Source organism: Triticum aestivum, chromosome 5B, assembly GCF_018294505.1.
Source record: "Triticum aestivum cultivar Chinese Spring chromosome 5B, IWGSC CS RefSeq v2.1, whole genome shotgun sequence".
NCBI lineage: Eukaryota > Viridiplantae > Streptophyta > Magnoliopsida > Poales > Poaceae > Triticum > Triticum aestivum.
This window is the reverse complement of record NC_057807.1, coordinates 108,956,467-108,974,339: the sequence shown is the minus strand read 5'-3', so window position 1 is coordinate 108,974,339 and position 17,873 is coordinate 108,956,467.

The window sequence follows — 17,873 nt, the reverse complement described above, 5'->3', positions numbered from 1 at the left end:
ACACTCGCTATTGTTGGGTAACGTAGTAATTTCAAAAAATTTCCTATGCACACGCAAGATCATGGTGATGCATAGCAACGAGAGGGGAGAGTGTTGTCCACGTACCCTCGTAGACCGTAAGCGGAAGCGTTATGACAATGCGGTTGATGTAGTCGTACGTCTTCACGATCCGACCGATCCAAGTACTGAACGTACGGCACCTCCGAGTTCAGCACACGTTCAGCTCGATGACGATCCCCGGACTCCGATCCAGCAAAGTGTCGGGGATGAGTTCTGTCAGCACGACGGCATGGTGACGATGATGATGTTCTACTGACGCAGGGCTTCACCTAAACTCCGCGATGATATGATCGAGGTGGGATATGGTGGAGGGGGGGCACCGCACACGGCTAAGGAACAATCTTGAAGATCAACTTGTGTGTTCTAGGGTGCCCCCCTACCCCCGTATATAAAGGAGCAAGGGGGGAGGCCGGCCGGCCCTAGGGGGCGCGCCAAGGAGGGGGGGAGTCCTCCTCCTAGTGGGAGTAGGACTCCCCTTTCCTAGTCCCACTAGGAAGGAGGAAGGGGGAAGGAAAGAGAGGGAGAGGGAGAGGGAAAGGGGGGCCGCGCCCCCTCCCCTAGTCCAATTCGGACTCCTCATGGGGGGGCGCCACCTCCTGGGTTGCTGCCCTCTCTCTCCCCTCAGGCCCACTAAGGCCCAATACTTCCCCGGGGGGTTCCGGTAACCCCTCCGGCACTCCGGTTTTCTCCGAAATCACCCGGAACACTTCCGGTGTCCGAATATAGTCGTCCAATATATCAATCTTTATGTCTTGACCATTTCGAGACTTCTCGTCATGTCCGTGATCACATCCAGGACTCCGAACAAACTTAGGTACATCAAAACTTACAAACTCATAATAAAACTGTCATCGTAACGTTAAGCGTGCGGACCCTACGGGTTCGAGAACTATGTAGGCATGACCTAGAACTATTCTCGGTCAATAACCAATAGCGGAACCTGGATGCCCATATTGGCTCCTATATATTCTACGAAGATCTTTATCGGTCAAACCGCATAACAACATACGTTGTTCCCTTTGTCATCGGTATGTTACTTGCCCGAGATTCGATCGTCGGTATCCAATACCTAGTTCAATCTCGTTACCGGCAAGTCTCTTTATTCGTTACGTAATGCATCATTCCGTACCTAACTCATTAGCTACATTGCTTGCAAGGCTTATAGTGATGTGCATTACCTAGAGGGCCCAGAGATACCTCTCTGACAATCGGAGTGACAAAACCTAATCTCGAAATACGCCAACCCAACATGTACCTTCGGAGACACCTGTAGTACTCCTTTATAATCACCCAGTTACGTTGTGACGTTTGGTAGTACCCAAAGTGTTCCTCCGGTAAACGGGAGTTGCATAATCTCATAGTTACAGGAACATGTATAAGTCATGAAGAAAGCAATAGCAATATACTAAACGATCAAGTGCTAGGCTAACGGAATGGGTCATGTCAATCACATCATTCTTCTAATGATGTGATCCCGTTAATCAAATGACAACACATGTCTATGGTTAGGAAACATAACCATCTTTGATTAATGAGCTAGTCAAGTAGAGGCATACTAGTGACATTATGTTTGTCTATGTATTCACACATGTATCATGTTTCCGGTTAATACAATTCTAGCATGAATAATAAACATTTATCATGATATGAGGAAATAAATAATAACTTTATTATTGCCTCTAGGGCATATTTCCTTCAGTCTCCCACTTGCACTAGAGTCAATAATCTAGATTACACAGTAATGATTCTAACACCCATGGAGTCTTGGTGCTGATCATGTTTTGCTCGTGGAAGAGGCTTAGTCAATGGGTCTGCAACATTCAGATCCATATGTATCTTGCAAATCTCTATGTCTCCCACCTGGATTTGGTCCCGGATGGAATTGAAGCATCTCTTGATGTGCTTGGTCCTCTTGTGAAATCTGGATTCCTTTGCCAAGGCGATTGCACCAGTATTGTCACAGAAGATCTTCATTGGTCCCGATGCACTAGGTATAACACCTAGATCGGAAATGAACTCCTTCATCCAGACTCCTTCATTTTTTGCTTCCGAAGCAGCTATGTACTCCGCTTCACATGTAGATCCCGCCACGACGCTTTGTTTAGAACTGCACCAACTTACAGCTCCACCATTTAATAAAAAAAAATACGTCTCCGGTTTGCGATTTAGAATCATCCGGATCAGTGTCAAAGCTTGCATCGACGTAACCATTTACGACTAGCTCTTTGTCACCTCCATATACGAGAAACATATCCTTAGTCCTTTTCAGGTATTTCAGGATGTTCTTGACCGCTGTCGAGTGATCCACTCCTGGATTACTTTGGTACCTTCCTGCCAAGCTTATTGCTAAGCACACGTCAGGTCTGGTACACAACATTGCATACATGATAGAGCCTATGGCTGAAGCATAGGGAACATATTTCATTTTCTCTCTATCTTCTGTTGTGGTTGGGCATTGAGTCTGACTCAACTTCACACGTTGTAGCACGGGCAGGAACCCTTTCTTTGCCTGATCCATTTTGAACTTTTTCAAAACATTATCAAGGTATGTGCTTTGTGAAAGTCCTATTAAGCGTCTTGATCTATCTCTATAAATCTTGATGCCCAATATGTAAGCAGCTTCACCGAGGTCTTTCATTGAAAAACTTTTATTCAAGTATCCCTTTATGCTATCCAGAAATTCTATATCATTTCCAATTAATAATATGTCATCTACATATAATATCAGAAATGCTACAGAGCTCCCACTCACTTTCTTGTAAATACATGCTTCTCCAAAAGTCTGTATAAAACCATATGCTTTGATCACACTATCAAAGCGTTTATTCCAACTCCGAGATGCTTGCACCAGTCCATAAATGGATCGCTGGAGCTTGCACACTTTGTTAGCAACTTTTGGATGAACAAAACCTTCTGGCAGCATCATATACAACTCTTCTTCCAGAAATCCATTCAAGAATGCAGTTTTGACATCCATTTGCCAAATTTCATAATCATAAAATGCAGCAATTGCTAACATGATTCAGACAGACTTAAGCATCGCTACGGGTGAGAAAGTCTCATCGTAATCAACCCCTTGAACTTGTCGAAAACCTTTTGCAACAAATCGAGCTTTATAGACAGTTACATTACCATCAGCGTCAGTCTTCTTCTTAAAGATCCATTTATTCTCAATGGCTTGCCGATCATCGGGCAAGTCAACCAAAGTCCATACTTTGTTCTCATACATGGATCCCATCTCAGATTTCAAGGCCTCTAGCCATTTTTCGGAATCTGGACTCATCATCGCTTCCTCATAGTTTGTAGGTTCATCATGGTCAAGTAACATGACCTCCAGAATAGGATTACCGTACCACTCTGGTGCGGATCTTACTCTAGTACACCTACGAGGTTCAGTAGAAACTTGATCTGAAGTTTCATGATCAATATCATTAGCTTCCTCACTAATTGGTGTAGTTGTCACATGAACCGGTTCTTGTGATGAACTACTTTCCAACAAGGGAGCAGGTACAATTACCTCATCAAGTTCTACTTTCCTCCCACTCACTTCTTTTGAGAGAAACTCCTTCTCTAGAAAGGATCCGAATTTAGCAACGAAAATCTTGCCCTCAGATCTGTGATAGAAGGTGTACCCAACAGTCTCTTTTGGGTATCCTATGAAGACACATTTCTCCGATTTGGGTTCGAGCTTATCTGGTTGAAGTTTCTTCACATAAGCATCGCAGCCCCAAACTTTAAGAAACGACAACTTTGGTTTCTTGCCAAACCATAGTTCATGAGGCGTCGTCTCAACGGATTTTGATGGTGCCCTATTTAACTTGAATGCGGCCGTCTCTAAAGCATAACCCCAAAACGATAGCGGTAAATCAGTAAGAGACATCATAGATCGCACCATATCTAGTAAAGTACGATTACGACGTTCGGACACACCATTTCGTTGTGGTGTTCCGGGTGGCGTGAGTTGCGAAACTATTCCGCATTGTTTCAAATGTAAACCAAACTCGTAACTCAAATATTCTCCTCCACGATCAGATCGTAGAAATTTTATTTTCTTGTTACGATGATTTTCCACTTCACTCTGAAATTCTTTGAACTTTTCAAATGTTTCAGACTTGTGTTTCATTAAGTAGATATACCCATATCTGCTCAAATCATCTGTGAAGGTGAGAAAATAACGATACCCGCCGCGAGCCTCAACATTCATTGGACCACAAACATCAGTATGTATGATTTCCAACAAATCAGTTGCTCGCTCCATAGTTCCGGAGAACGGCGTTTTAGTCATCTTGCCCATGAGGCACGGTTCGCAAGTACCAAGTGATTCATAATCAAGTGATTCCAAAAGCCCATCAGTATGGAGTTTCTTCATGCGCTTTACACCGATATGACCTAAACGGCAGTGCCACAAATAAGTTGCACTATCATTATCAACTCTGCATCTTTTGGTTTCAACACTATGAATATGTGTATCACTACTATCGAGATTCAATAAAAATAGACCACTCTTCAAGGGTGCATGACCATAAAAGATATTACTCATATAAATAGAACAACCATTATTCTCTGACTTAAATGAATAACCGTCTCGCATCAAACAAGATCCAGATATAATGTTCATGCTCAACGCTGGCACCAAATAACAATTATTTAGGTCTAAAACTAATCCCGATGGTAGATGTAGAGGTAGCGTGCCGACCGCGATCACATCGACTTTGGAACCATTTCCCACGCGCATCGTCACCTCGTCCTTAGCCAATCTTCGCTTAATCCGTAGTCCCTGTTTCGAGTTGCAAATATTAGCAACAGAACCAGTATCAAATACCCAGGTACTACTGCGAGCATTAGTAAGGTACACATCAATAACATGTATATCACATATACCTTTGTTCACTTTGCCATCCTTCTTATCCGCCAAATACTTGGGGCAGTTCCGCTTCCAGTGTCCAGTCTGCTTGCAGTAGAAGCACTCAGTCTCAGGCTTAGGTCCAGACTTGGGTTTCTTCTCTTGAGCAGCAACTTGTTTGCTGTTCTTCTTGAAGTTCCCCTTCTTCTTCCCTTTGCCCTTTTTCTTGAAACTGGTGGTCTTGTTGACCATCAACACTTGATGCTCCTTCTTGATTTCTACCTCCGCGGCTTTTAGCATTGCGAAGAGCTCGGGAATAGTCTTGTCCATCCCTTGCATATTATAGTTCATCACGAAGCTCTTGTAGCTTGGTGGCAGTGATTGAAGAATTCTGTCAATGACACTATCATCAGGAAGATTAACTCCCAGTTGAATCAAGTGATTATTATACCCAGACATTTTGAGTATGTGTTCACTGACAGAACTATTCTCCTCCATCTTGCAGCTATAGAACTTATTGGAGACTTCATATCTCTCAATCCGGGCATTTGCTTGAAATATTAACTTCAACTCCTGGAACATCTCATATGCTCCATGACGTTCAAAACGTCGTTGAAGACCCGGTTCTAAGCCGTAAAGCATGGCACACTGAACTATCGAGTAGTCATCAGCTTTGCTCTGCCAGACGTTCTTAACGTCGTCAGTTGCATCAGCAGCAGGCCTGGCACCCAGCGGTGCTTCCAGGACGTAATTCTTCTGTGCAGCAATGAGGATAATCCTCAGGTTACGGACCCAGTCCGTGTAATTGCTACCATCATCTTTCAACTTTGCTTTCTCAAGGAACGCATTAAAATTCAACGGAACAACAGCACGAGCCATCTATCTACAACAAACATAGACAAGCAAAATACTATCAGGTACTAAGTTCATGATAAATTTAAGTTCAATTAATCATATTACTTAAGAACTCCCACTTAGATAGACATCCCTCTAATCTCTAAGTGATTACGTGATCCATATCAACTACACCATGTCCGATCATCACGTGAGATGGAGTAGTTTCAACGGTGAACATCAATATGTTGATCATATCTACTATATGATTCACGCTCGACCTTTCGGTCTCCGTGTTCCGAGGCCATATCTGTTATATGCTAGGCTCGTCAAGTTTAACCTGAGTATTCCGCGTGTGCAACTGTTTTGCACCCGTTGTATTTGAACGTAGAGCCTATCACACCCGATCATCACGTGGTGTCTCAGCACGAAGAACTTTCGCAACGGTGCATACTCAGGGAGAACACTTCTTGATAATTTAGTGAGAGATCATCTTAAAATGCTACCGTCAATCAAAGCAAGATAAGATGCATAAAGGATAAACATCACATGCAATCAATATAAGTGATATGATATGGCCATCATCATCTTGTGCTTGTGATCTCCATCTTCGAAGCACCGTCGTGATCACCATCGTCACCGGCGCGACACCTTGATCTCCATCGTAGCATCGTTGTCGTTACGCCATCTATTGCTTCTACGACTATCGCTACCGCTTAGTGATAAAGTAAAGCAATTACAGGGCGTTTGCATTTCATACAATAAAGCGACAACCATATGGCTCCTGCCAGTTGCCGATAACTTCGGTTACAAAACATGATCATCTCATACAATAAAATATAGCATCACGTCTTGACCATATCACATCACAACATGCCCTGCAAAAACAAGTTAGACGTCCTCTACTTTGTTGTTGCAAATTTTACATGGCTGCTACGGGCTGAGTAAGAACCGTTCTTACCTACGCATCAAAAACCACAACGATAGTTCGTCAAGTTAGTGCTGTTTTAACGTTCGCAAGGACCGGGCGTAGCCACACTCGATTCAGCTAAAGTGAGAGAGACAGACACCCGCCAGCCACCTTTAAGCACGAGTGCTTGTAACGGTGAAACCAGTCTCGCGTAAGCGTACGCGTAATGTCGGTCCGGGCCGCTTCATCTCACAATACCGCCGAACCAAAGTATGACATGCTGGTAAGCAGTATGACTTGTATCGCCCACAACTCACTTGTGTTCTACTCATGCATATGACATCTACGCATAAAACCTGGCTCGGATGCCACTGTTGGGTAACGTAGTAATTTCAAAAAATTTCCTACGCACACGCAAGATCATGGTGATGCATAGTAACTAGAGGGGAGAGTGTTGTCCACGTACCCTCATAGACCATAAGCGGAAGCATTATGACAACGCGGTTGATGTAGTCGTACGTCTTCACGATCCGACCGATCCAAGTACCGAACGTACATCACCTCCGAGTTCAGCACACGTTCAGCTCGATGACGATCCCCGGACTCCGATCCAGCAAAGTGTCGGGGATGAGTTCCGTCAGCACGACAGCGTGGTGACGATGATGATGTTCTACCGGCGCAGGGCTTCGCCTAAACTCCACGACGATATGACCAAGGTGGAATATGGTGGAGGGGGGCACCGCACACGGCTAAGGAACGATCTTGAAGATCAACTTGTGTGTTCTAGGGTGCCCCCTGCCCCCGTATATAAAGGAGCAAGGGGGGAGGCCGGCCGTCCCCAGGGGGCGTGCCAAGGAGGGGGGAGTCCTCCTCCTAGTGGGAGTAGGACTCCGCTTTCCTAGTCCCACTAGGAAGGAGGAAGGGGGAAGGAAAGAGAGGGAGAGGGAGAGGGGCTGCGCCCCCTCCCCTAGTCCAATTCGGACTCCTCATGGGGGGGGCGCCATCTCCTAGGCTGCTGCCCTCTCTCTTCCCTCACGCCCACTAAGGCCCAATACTTCCCCGGGGGGTTCCGGTAACCCCTTCGACACTCCGGTTTTCTCCGAAATCACCCGGAACACTTCCAGTGTCCGAATATAGTCGTCCAATATATCAATCTTTATGTCTCGACCATTTCAAGACTCCTCGTCATGTCCGTGATCACATCCGGGACTACGAACAAACTTAGGTACATCAAAACTTATAAACTCATAATAAAACTGTCATCGTAACGTTAAGCGTGCGGACCCTACGGGTTCGAGAACTATGTAGACATGACCTAGAACTATTCTCGGTCAATAACCAATAGCGGAACCTGGATGCCCATATTGGCTCCTACATATTCTACAAAGATCTTTATCAGTCAAACCGCATAACAACATACGTTGTTCCCTTTGTCATCGGTATGTTACTTGCCCGAGATTCGATCGTCGGTATCCAATACCTAGTTCAATCTCGTTATCGGCAAGTCTCTTTACTCGTTACGTAATGTATCATTCCGTAACTAACTCATTAGCTACATTGCTTGCAAGGCTTATAGTGATGTGCATTACCGAGAGGGCCGAGAGATACCTCTCCGACAATCGGAGTGACAAAACCTAATCTCGAAATACGCCAACCCAACATGTACCTTCGGAGACACTTGTAGTACTCCTTTATAATCACCCAGTTACGTTGTGATGTTTGGTAGTACCCAAAGTGTTCCTCCGGTAAACGGGAGTTGCATAATCTCATAGTTACAGGAACATGTATAAGTCATGAAGAAAGCAATAGCAATATACTAAACGATCAAGTGCTAGGCTAACGGAATGGGTCATGTCAATCACATCATTCTTCTAATGATGTGATCCCGTTAATCAAATGACAACACATGTCTATGGTTAGGAAACATAACCATCTTTGATTAATGAGCTAGTCAAGTAGAGGCATACTAGTGACGTTATGTTTGTCTATGTATTCACACATGTATCTTGTTTCCGGTTAATACAATTCCAGCATGAATAATAAACATTTATCATGATATGAGGAAATAAATAATAACTTTATTATTGCCTCTAGGGCATATTTCCTTCAGCTATATTTACTTTATTGCTTCTTTATCTAAACAGCCCCTACTTTTTATTTACGTGCTCTTTATTATCTTGCAAACCTATCCAACAACACCTAGAAAGTCCTTCTAGTTTCATACTTGTTTTAGGTAAAGCGAACACTAAGCATGTGCAGAGTCGTATCAGCGGCAGATAGGACTTGAGAGGGTATTTGTTCTACCTTTAGCTCCTCATTGGGTTCGACACTCTTACTTATCGAAAGAGGCTACGATTATCCCCTACACTTGTGGGTTATCAAGACCTTTTTCTGGCACCGTTGCCGGGGAGTCATAGCATGGGGTGAATATTCTCGTGTGTGCTTGTTTGCTTTATTACTAAGTAATTTTTATTTGTTGTTCTTAGTTGTTTTCTATCTTTAGTTATGGATATGGAACATGAAACACCAAAAAGATTAGGTGTACTTGCTACTCATGGAGATGGGGAATCTCCTAAAACCCTCGATGCTCATTATGTGGAAGATATTATGTACTACTTTGATAATCCTGATAAAACCCCATTCAATTATGTTATGGGAGATACGTTGGATCAACTTGAATACTTTAGGGATTATCGCTTGACACAAAAAGGGAAACTGTTATGGGATCAAATTCATATGTTACATTGGTATGCTCGTCAACTATGCTTGATATATGATTATACTTGTTGCTCTAGGATGAAGGCTCCACACCTTCCCTTTTCATGCAAATTCAATGATTATAAAACCTTAGCTTCTTATGCTAATGGTAGATATGATTACTATGATGTGGAACAAATAGAAGAATTCATTGCTTTTATGGGTGCTTATGAGATTGAATCTACGTTTAAAGAGTTTGATGATTCAGTTTATAGACCTGAAAATTTTGCTATACTTAGATATTGCTATAAAAATTATGAATACAATTCCAATATTGATGCATTTATTGAGAAAGTCTCCGCTGTCCAAGAAGAGACTAATATTTTGCAGGAAGCTATGGAAGAAGAAATTGATGAAATTGTGAGCTCATTGGATGAAAAAGATGATGAGGGGAGCGAAGAACAAAAGGAGGAAGAGCGGATTAGCTACTCGTGCCCACCTTCTAATGAGAGTAACTCTTCAACTCATACATTTTTTAATTCCCCTTCATGCTTACCGAAGGATGATTGCTATGATAATTGCTATGATAATTGTTATGATCCGGTTGATTCTCTTGAAATATCCCTTTTTGATGATGCTTGCTATGCTTGTGGCCAAGATGCCAATATGAATGAAGCTTATGGATATGAACTTGCTATAGTTCCTTATGTTAAACATGAAATTGTTTCTATTGCACCCACGCATGATAGTCCTATTATCTTTTTGAACTCTCCAAACTACACTATATCAGAAAAGTTTATGCTTATTAAGGATTATATTGATGGGTTTCCTTTTACGGTTGCACATGATGATTTTGATAGATATAATATGCATGTGCTTGCTGCTCCTACTTGCAATTATTATGAGAGAGGAACTATATCTCTGCCTCTCCATGTTTCCAATATGATAAAATTGCAAGAAACTGCTTATACTATGCATTGGCCTTTACTTTGTGTGCATGAATTGTTATTTTATGACATGCCGATGCATAGGAAGGGAGTTAGACTTCGTCATTACATGATATATGTTACTTTGTGCTCACTACTAAATTACAAATCATTGTTAATTAAAATTGGCTTTGATATACCTTGGGATCCGGGTGGATCCATTACTTGAGCACTATATGCCTAGCTTAATGGCTTTAAAGAAAGCGCTGCCAGGGAGACAACCCGGAAGTTTTAGAGAGTCATTTATTTCTGTTGAGTGCTTTTATATAGTCTAAAAACAAAAAAATAAAGAGGGGAACCCAAAACTTTTCAAAAAGGAAAGTGAAAGTGAGAGAGACAAGCATTGTTGAAGTGGGAGAGCTCCTTGAACTTTGTTCATGATCACGGAAACTTTGTGAATCTTAATTACAGAAACTTTTCAACAAAAAAAATTCCCCCCTGTACAATTCCATTTTATTATAAAAATAATGTGCCAAGGTTTGCCTTTAGGATGTTTACAATGCTTGTTGTTTTGTACGGTGCAGGACAGAAACTTTGGCTGTAGTGCGCGATTTTACATTTTTTACTGGAACATAAAATGGTTCTGATTCCTTTTGCACTGTATTTCTGTACAAATTATTTATTTTTAATAATTTTGGTAGAATTGTTGGAGTACCATAAGTATGGTGAATGTTCAGATTGCTACAGACTGTTCTGTTTTTGACAGATTCTGTTTTTGATGCATAGTTTACTTGTTTTGATGAAACTATCAATTTTTATTAGTGGATTAAGCAATGGAAAAGCTATATTACAGTAGACACAATGCAAAAACAAAATTTGAATTGGTTTGTAACAGTACTTAGAGTAGTGATTTGCTTTATTATACTAACGGATCTTACCGAGTTTTCTGTTGAAGTCTTGTGTGGATGTAGTGTTTGATCGAGGAGGTCTCGATATGAGAAAAAGGAAGGGAGGCAAGAGCTCAATCTTGGAAATTCCCAAGGCACCCCAAGTAAATATTTAAGGAGAGTCAAGCGTCTAAGCTTGGAATTCCCCGGAAGGCATCCCCTCTTTCTTCAACAAGTATCGGTATGTTTTTGGATTCGTTTCGTTAATGCGATATGTGCAAGTCTTGGAGCGTCTTTTGCATTTAGTTTTCACTTTTCTTTTATGCACCATGCTGGTATGAGATAGTCCTTGGTTGCTTTATAGAATGCTCATTGCACTTCACTTAAATCTTTTGAGTATGGCTTTATAGAATGCTTCACTTATATCATTTGAAGTTTGGATTGCCTGTTTCTCTTCACATAGAAAACTGCCATTTGTAGAATGCTCTTTTGCATCACTTATATTTGTTAGAGCGTGGGCATATCTTTTGTAGAAATAATTAAATTCTCTTGCTTCACTTATATCTATTTAGAGAGATGACAGGAATTGGTCATTCACATGGTTAGTCATAAAATCCTACATAAAACTTGTAGATCACTGAATATGATATGTTTGATTCCTTGCAATAGTTTTGCGATATAAAGGTGGTGATATTAGAGTCGTGCTAGTGGGGTAATTGTGAAATTGAGAAATACTTGTGTTGAGGTTTGAAAGTACCGTAGCATGCACGTATGGTAACAATTGTGTGACAAATTTGAAGCATGGGGTGTTCTTTGATTGCTTTCCTTATGAGTGGAGGTCGGGATCGCGCGATGGTTAACTCCTACCAACCCTCCCCCTAGGAGCATGCGTAGTAGTACTTTGCTTCGAGGGCAAGTAGACTTTTGCAATAAGTATATGAGTTCTTTATGACTAATGTGAGTCCATGGATTATACTCACTCTTACCTTTCCGCAATTTGCTAGCCTCTACGGTACCGTGCAATGCCCTCTCTCACCTCGAGAGTTGGTGCAAACTTCGCCGGTGCATCCAAACCCCGTGATATGGTACGCTCTATCACACATAAGCCTCCTTATATCTTCCTCAAAACAGCCACCATACCTATCTATTATGGCATTTCCATAGCCATTCCGAGATATATTGCCATGCAACTTCCATCATCATCATATACATGACTTGAGCATTCATTTTCATATTGCTTTGCATGATCGTTAGATAGCTAGCATGATGTTTTCATGGCTTGTCCGTTTTTTGATGTCATTGCTATGCTAGATCATTGCACATCCCGGTACACCGCCAGAAGCATTCATATAGAGTCATATCTTTGTTATAGATATCGAGTTGTAACATTGAGTTCTAAGTAAATAAAAGTGTGATGATCATCATTATTAGCCCCACTGAGGAAAGGATGATGGAGACTATGATTCCCCCACAAGTCGGGATGAGACTCAGGACTTTATGAAAAATAAAAGAGGCCAAAGAAGCCCAAATAAAAAAGGAGGCCAAAGAAGCCCACCAAAAAAAAAGAAAATAAAAAAATGAGAGAAAAAGAGAGAAGGGGCAATGCTACTATCCTTTTACCACACTTGTGCTTCAGAGTAGCACCATGTTCTTCATATAGAGAGTCTCTTGAGTTATCACTTTCATATACTAGTGGGAATTTTCATTATAGAACTTGGCTTGTATATTCCGATGATGGGCTTCCTCAATCGCCGAGGTCTTCATGAGCAAGAAAGTTGGATGCACACCCACTTAGTTTCCAGTTTGAGCTTTCATACACTTATAGCTCTTAGTGCATCCGTTGCATGGCAATCCCTACTCCTCGCATTGACATCAATTGATGGGCATCTCCATAGCCCATTGATTAGCCGCGTCGATGTGAGACTTTCTCCCTTTTTGTCTTCTACACACAACCTCCATCATCATACTCTACTCCACCCATAGTGCTATGTCCATGGCTTGCGCTCATGTATTGCGTGAGGGTTGAAAAGGCCGAAGCGCGTTAAAAAGTACAAACCAATTGCTTGGCTGAAACCGGAGTTGTGCATGATGGGAGCATTTTGTGTGACGAAAATGAAGCATGGCCAAACTATATGATTTTGTAGGGATAAGCTTTCTTTGGCTATGTTATTTTGATAAGACGTAATTGCTTTATTAGTATGCTTGAAGTATTATTATTTTTATGTCAAATGATAGACTATTGCTTTGAATCACTTGTGTCTTAATATTCATGCCATGATTAGACATCAGATCAAGATTATGCTAGGTAGCATTCCACATCAAAAATTATCTTTTTATCATTTACCTACTCGAGGATGAGCAGGAATTAAGCTTGGGGATGCTGATACATCTCCGTCGTATCTATAATTTTAGATTGTTCCATGCCAATATTATTCAACTTTCATATACTTTTGGCAACTTTTTATACTATTTTTTGGGACTAACATATTGATCCAGTGCCCAGTGCCAGTTCCTGTTTGTTGCATGTTTTATGTTTCGCAGAAACCCAATATCAAACGGAGTCCAAATGGGATAAAAACTGACGGAGAATAATTTTGGAATATTTGTGATTTTTGGGAGGAAGAATCAACATGAGATGGTGCCCGAGGGGGCCACAAGGCAGGGGGCGCGCCCTGGACCCTCATGGGCACCCCGTAAGACGGTTGACGCTCTTCTTTTGCCGCAAGAAAGCTAATTTTATGAGAAAAATCTGGGCGAAAGATTCACCCCAATCGGAGTTACGGATCTCCGGATACAAAAGAAACGGTGAAAGGGAAGGATCTGTGAACGCAGAAACAAAGAGAGACAGATAGATAGATCCAATCTCGGAGGGGCTCTCGCCCCTCCCACGCCATGGGAGCCAAGGACCAGAGGGGAAACCCTTCTCCCATCTAGGGAGAAGGTCAAGGAAGAAGAATAAGAAGGGGGGCTCTCTCCCCTTGCTTCCGGTGGCGCCGGAACACCGCCGAGGGCCATCATCATCACCGCCATCTTCACAAACACCTCCGCCATCTTCACCAACATCTCCATCACCTTCCCGCAACCCGTTGTACCCTCTACTTGAACATGGTGCTTTATGCTTCATATTGTTATCCAATGATGTGTTGCCATACTATGATGTCTGAGTAGATTTTCGTTGTCCTATCAGTGATTGATGAATTGCTATGATTGGTTTAATTTGCTTGTGGTTATGTTGCTGTCCTATTGTGCCCTCCGTGTCGCACAAGCGTGAGGGATTACCGCTGTAGGGTGTTGCAATACGTTCATGATTCGCTTATAGTGGGTTGCTAGAGTGACAGAAGCTTAAATCCGAGTAAGGGGATTGTTGCGTATGGGATAAAGGGGACTTGATGCTTTAATGCTATGGTTGGGTTTTTACCTTAATGATCTTTAGTAGTTGCGGATGCTTGCATAAGTGCATATGATCCAAGAAGAGAAAGTATGTTAGCTTATGCCTCTCCCACATAAACTTGCTATCGGTCTAGTAAAGTAGTCAATTGCTTAGGGACAATTTCACAACTCCTACCACCACTTTTCCACACTCGCTATATTTACTTTATTGCTTCTTTATCTAAACAGCCCCTAATTTTTATTTACGTGCTCTTTATTATCTTGCAAACCTATCCAACAACACCTACAAAGTCCTTCTAGTTTCTTACTTGTTTTAGGTAAATCGAACACTAAGCGTGCGTAGAGTCGTATCAGTGGCAGATAGGACTTGAGAGGGTATTTGTTCTACCTTTAGCTCCTCGTTGGGTTCGACACTCTTACTTATCAAAATAGGCTACAATTATCCCATACACTTGTGGGTTACCATGCCCCCCCCCCGATGCGCTCTACGAGCTTGTGGACCCCTTGGACCTCTGGCAACCCTAACTCCAACTCCATATATCCCTATTCATCAAGAAAAAAATCAGAGAGAAGGATTCATTGTGTTTTATGATATGGAGCCGCCGCCACCTCCTGTTCTTCACTGGGAGGGCCGATCTAGAGTCTATTTGGGGCTTCGGAGAGGGGGATTCGACGTCGTCACCATCATCAACCTTCCTACATCATCAATTTCATGATGCTCACCATCGGGACTGAGTAATTCCTTCATAGGCTTGTTGGGCGGTGATGGGTTGGATGAGTTTATCATGTAATCTAGTTAGTTTTGTTAGGGCTTGATCCCTAGTATCCACTATGTTCTGAGATTGATGTTGCTATGACTTTCTTATGCTTAATGCTTGTCATTAGGGCCCGAGTGCCATGATTTCAGATTTGAACCTATTATGTTTTCATGAATATATGTGTGTTCTTGATCCTATCTTGCAAGTTATATGCACCTATTACATGTTATGATCCGCATACCCCAAGGTGACAATAATTGGGATTCTTTCCGGTGATTACCGTAGTTTGAGGAGTTCATGTATTCACTGTGTGCTAATTCTTTGTTCCGGCTCTCTATTAAAAGGAGTCCTTAATATCCCTTAGTTTCCTTAACGACCTCGCTACCATGGGAGGGTAGGACAAAAGATGCCTTGCAAGTTCTTTTCCATAAGCACGTATGACTATATACAGAATACATGCCTACATTATATTGATGAATTGGAGCTATTTTTGTGTTGCTCTAGGTTATAACAGTTGGTTGATGAATGTCATCCAACGCAATTGTCCATCAATGATCCAATGCCTATGCTTTTCATATCTTGATCTTTGCTAAGTTACTTTCATCGTTACTGCTCTTACAATCACTACAAAATTGTTATTGTTACTATTGCTACTATTACCATTACTAGCATACTACTTTGCTACTGATCACCTTGCTGCAGATATTAAGTCTTTCAGGTGTGGTTGAACCGACAACTCAACTGCTAATACTTGCGAATATTCTTTGGTTCCCCTTGTGTCAAATCTATAAATTCGGGTTGAATCCTCTACCCTCAAAAAATGTTGCGATCCCCAATACTTGTGGGTTATCTGTTGGGGAACGCAGTAATTTCAAAAAATTTCCTACGATCATGCAATATCTATCTAGGAGATGCATAGCAACGAGAGGGGAGAGTGCGTCCACGTACCCTCGTAGACCGAAAGCGGAAGTGTTAGTTAACGCGGTTGATGTAGTCGAACGTCTTCGCGATCCAACCGATCCAAGCACCAAACATACGACACCTCTGCATTCAGCACAAGTTCAGCATGATGACGTACCTCATACTCTTGATCCAGTTGAGGCCAGGGGAGAGTTTCGTCAGCACGATGGTGTGGCGACGGTCGTGATGAGGTTACCGGCGCAGGGCTTCGCCTAAGCACTACGACGATATGACCGAGGTGTGTAACTATGGAGGGGGCACCGCACACGGCTAAAAGATCAACTTGTGTGTTCTAGGGTGCCCCTGCCTCCGTATACAAAGGAGCAAGGGGGAGGCCGTCCAGCCCTCATAGGGCGCGCCCCACAAGGGGAGTCCTACTAGGACTACTAATCCTAGTAGGATTCCACCAAGAGGGAGAGAGGGGGGAGGGAGAGAGGGGGGAGGAAGGAGAGGGAGAGAAGGAAAGGGGACCCCCCTTCCCTAGTACAATTCGGACCCAAGGGGGAGGGGGCGCGCGGCCTGCCATGGCCGCCCCTCTCTCTCTCTCTAACAAGGCCCATGAGGCCCATTAGTTCCCCCGGGGGTTTCCGGTAACCCTCCGACACTCCGGTTTTATCTGAAACTTCTCCGGAACACTTCTGGTGTCCGAATATAGTCATCCAATATATCAATATTTATGTCTCAACCATTTAGAGACTCCTCGTCATGTCCGTGATCTCATCCGGGACTCCGAACAAACTTCTGTCATCAAAAGACATAACTCATAATACAAATCATCATCGAACGTTAAGCATGCGGACCCTACGGGTTCGAGAACTATGTAGACATGACCGAGACACATCTCCGGTCAATAACCAATAGCGGAACCTGGATGCTCATATTATCTCCTACATATTCTACGAAGATCTTTATCGGTCAAACCACATAACAACATACGTTGTTTCCTTTGTCATTGGTATGTTGCTTGCTCGAGATTCGATCGTCGGTATCATCGTACCTAGTTCAATCTCGTTACTGGCAAGTCTGTTTACCCATTCCGTAATACTTCATCCCACAACTAACTCATTATTCACAATGCTTGCAAGGCTTATAGTGATGAACATTACCGAGAGGGCCCAAAGATGCCTCTCCGAAACACGGAGTGACAAATCCTAATCTCGATCTATGCCAACCCAACAAACACCTTTGGAGACACCTGTAGAGCACCTTTATAATCACCCATTTACGTTGTGACATTTGGTAGCACATAAAGTGTTCCTCCGGTATTCGGGAGTTTCATAATCTCATAGTCCGAGGAACATGTATAAGTCATGAAGAAAGCAGTAGCAATGAAACTGTATCATAATGCTATGCTAACGGATGGGTCATGTCCATCACATCATTCTCCTAATGATGTGATCCCGTTCATCAAATGACAACACATGTCTATGGTTAGGAAACATAACCATCTTTGGTTAACGAGCTAGTCAAGTAGAGGCATACTAGGCACAATATGTTTTGTCTATGTATTCACACATGTACTAAGTTTTCGGATAATACAATTCTAGCATGAATAATAAACATTTATCATGAAATAAGGAAATAAATAATAACTTTATTATTGCCTCT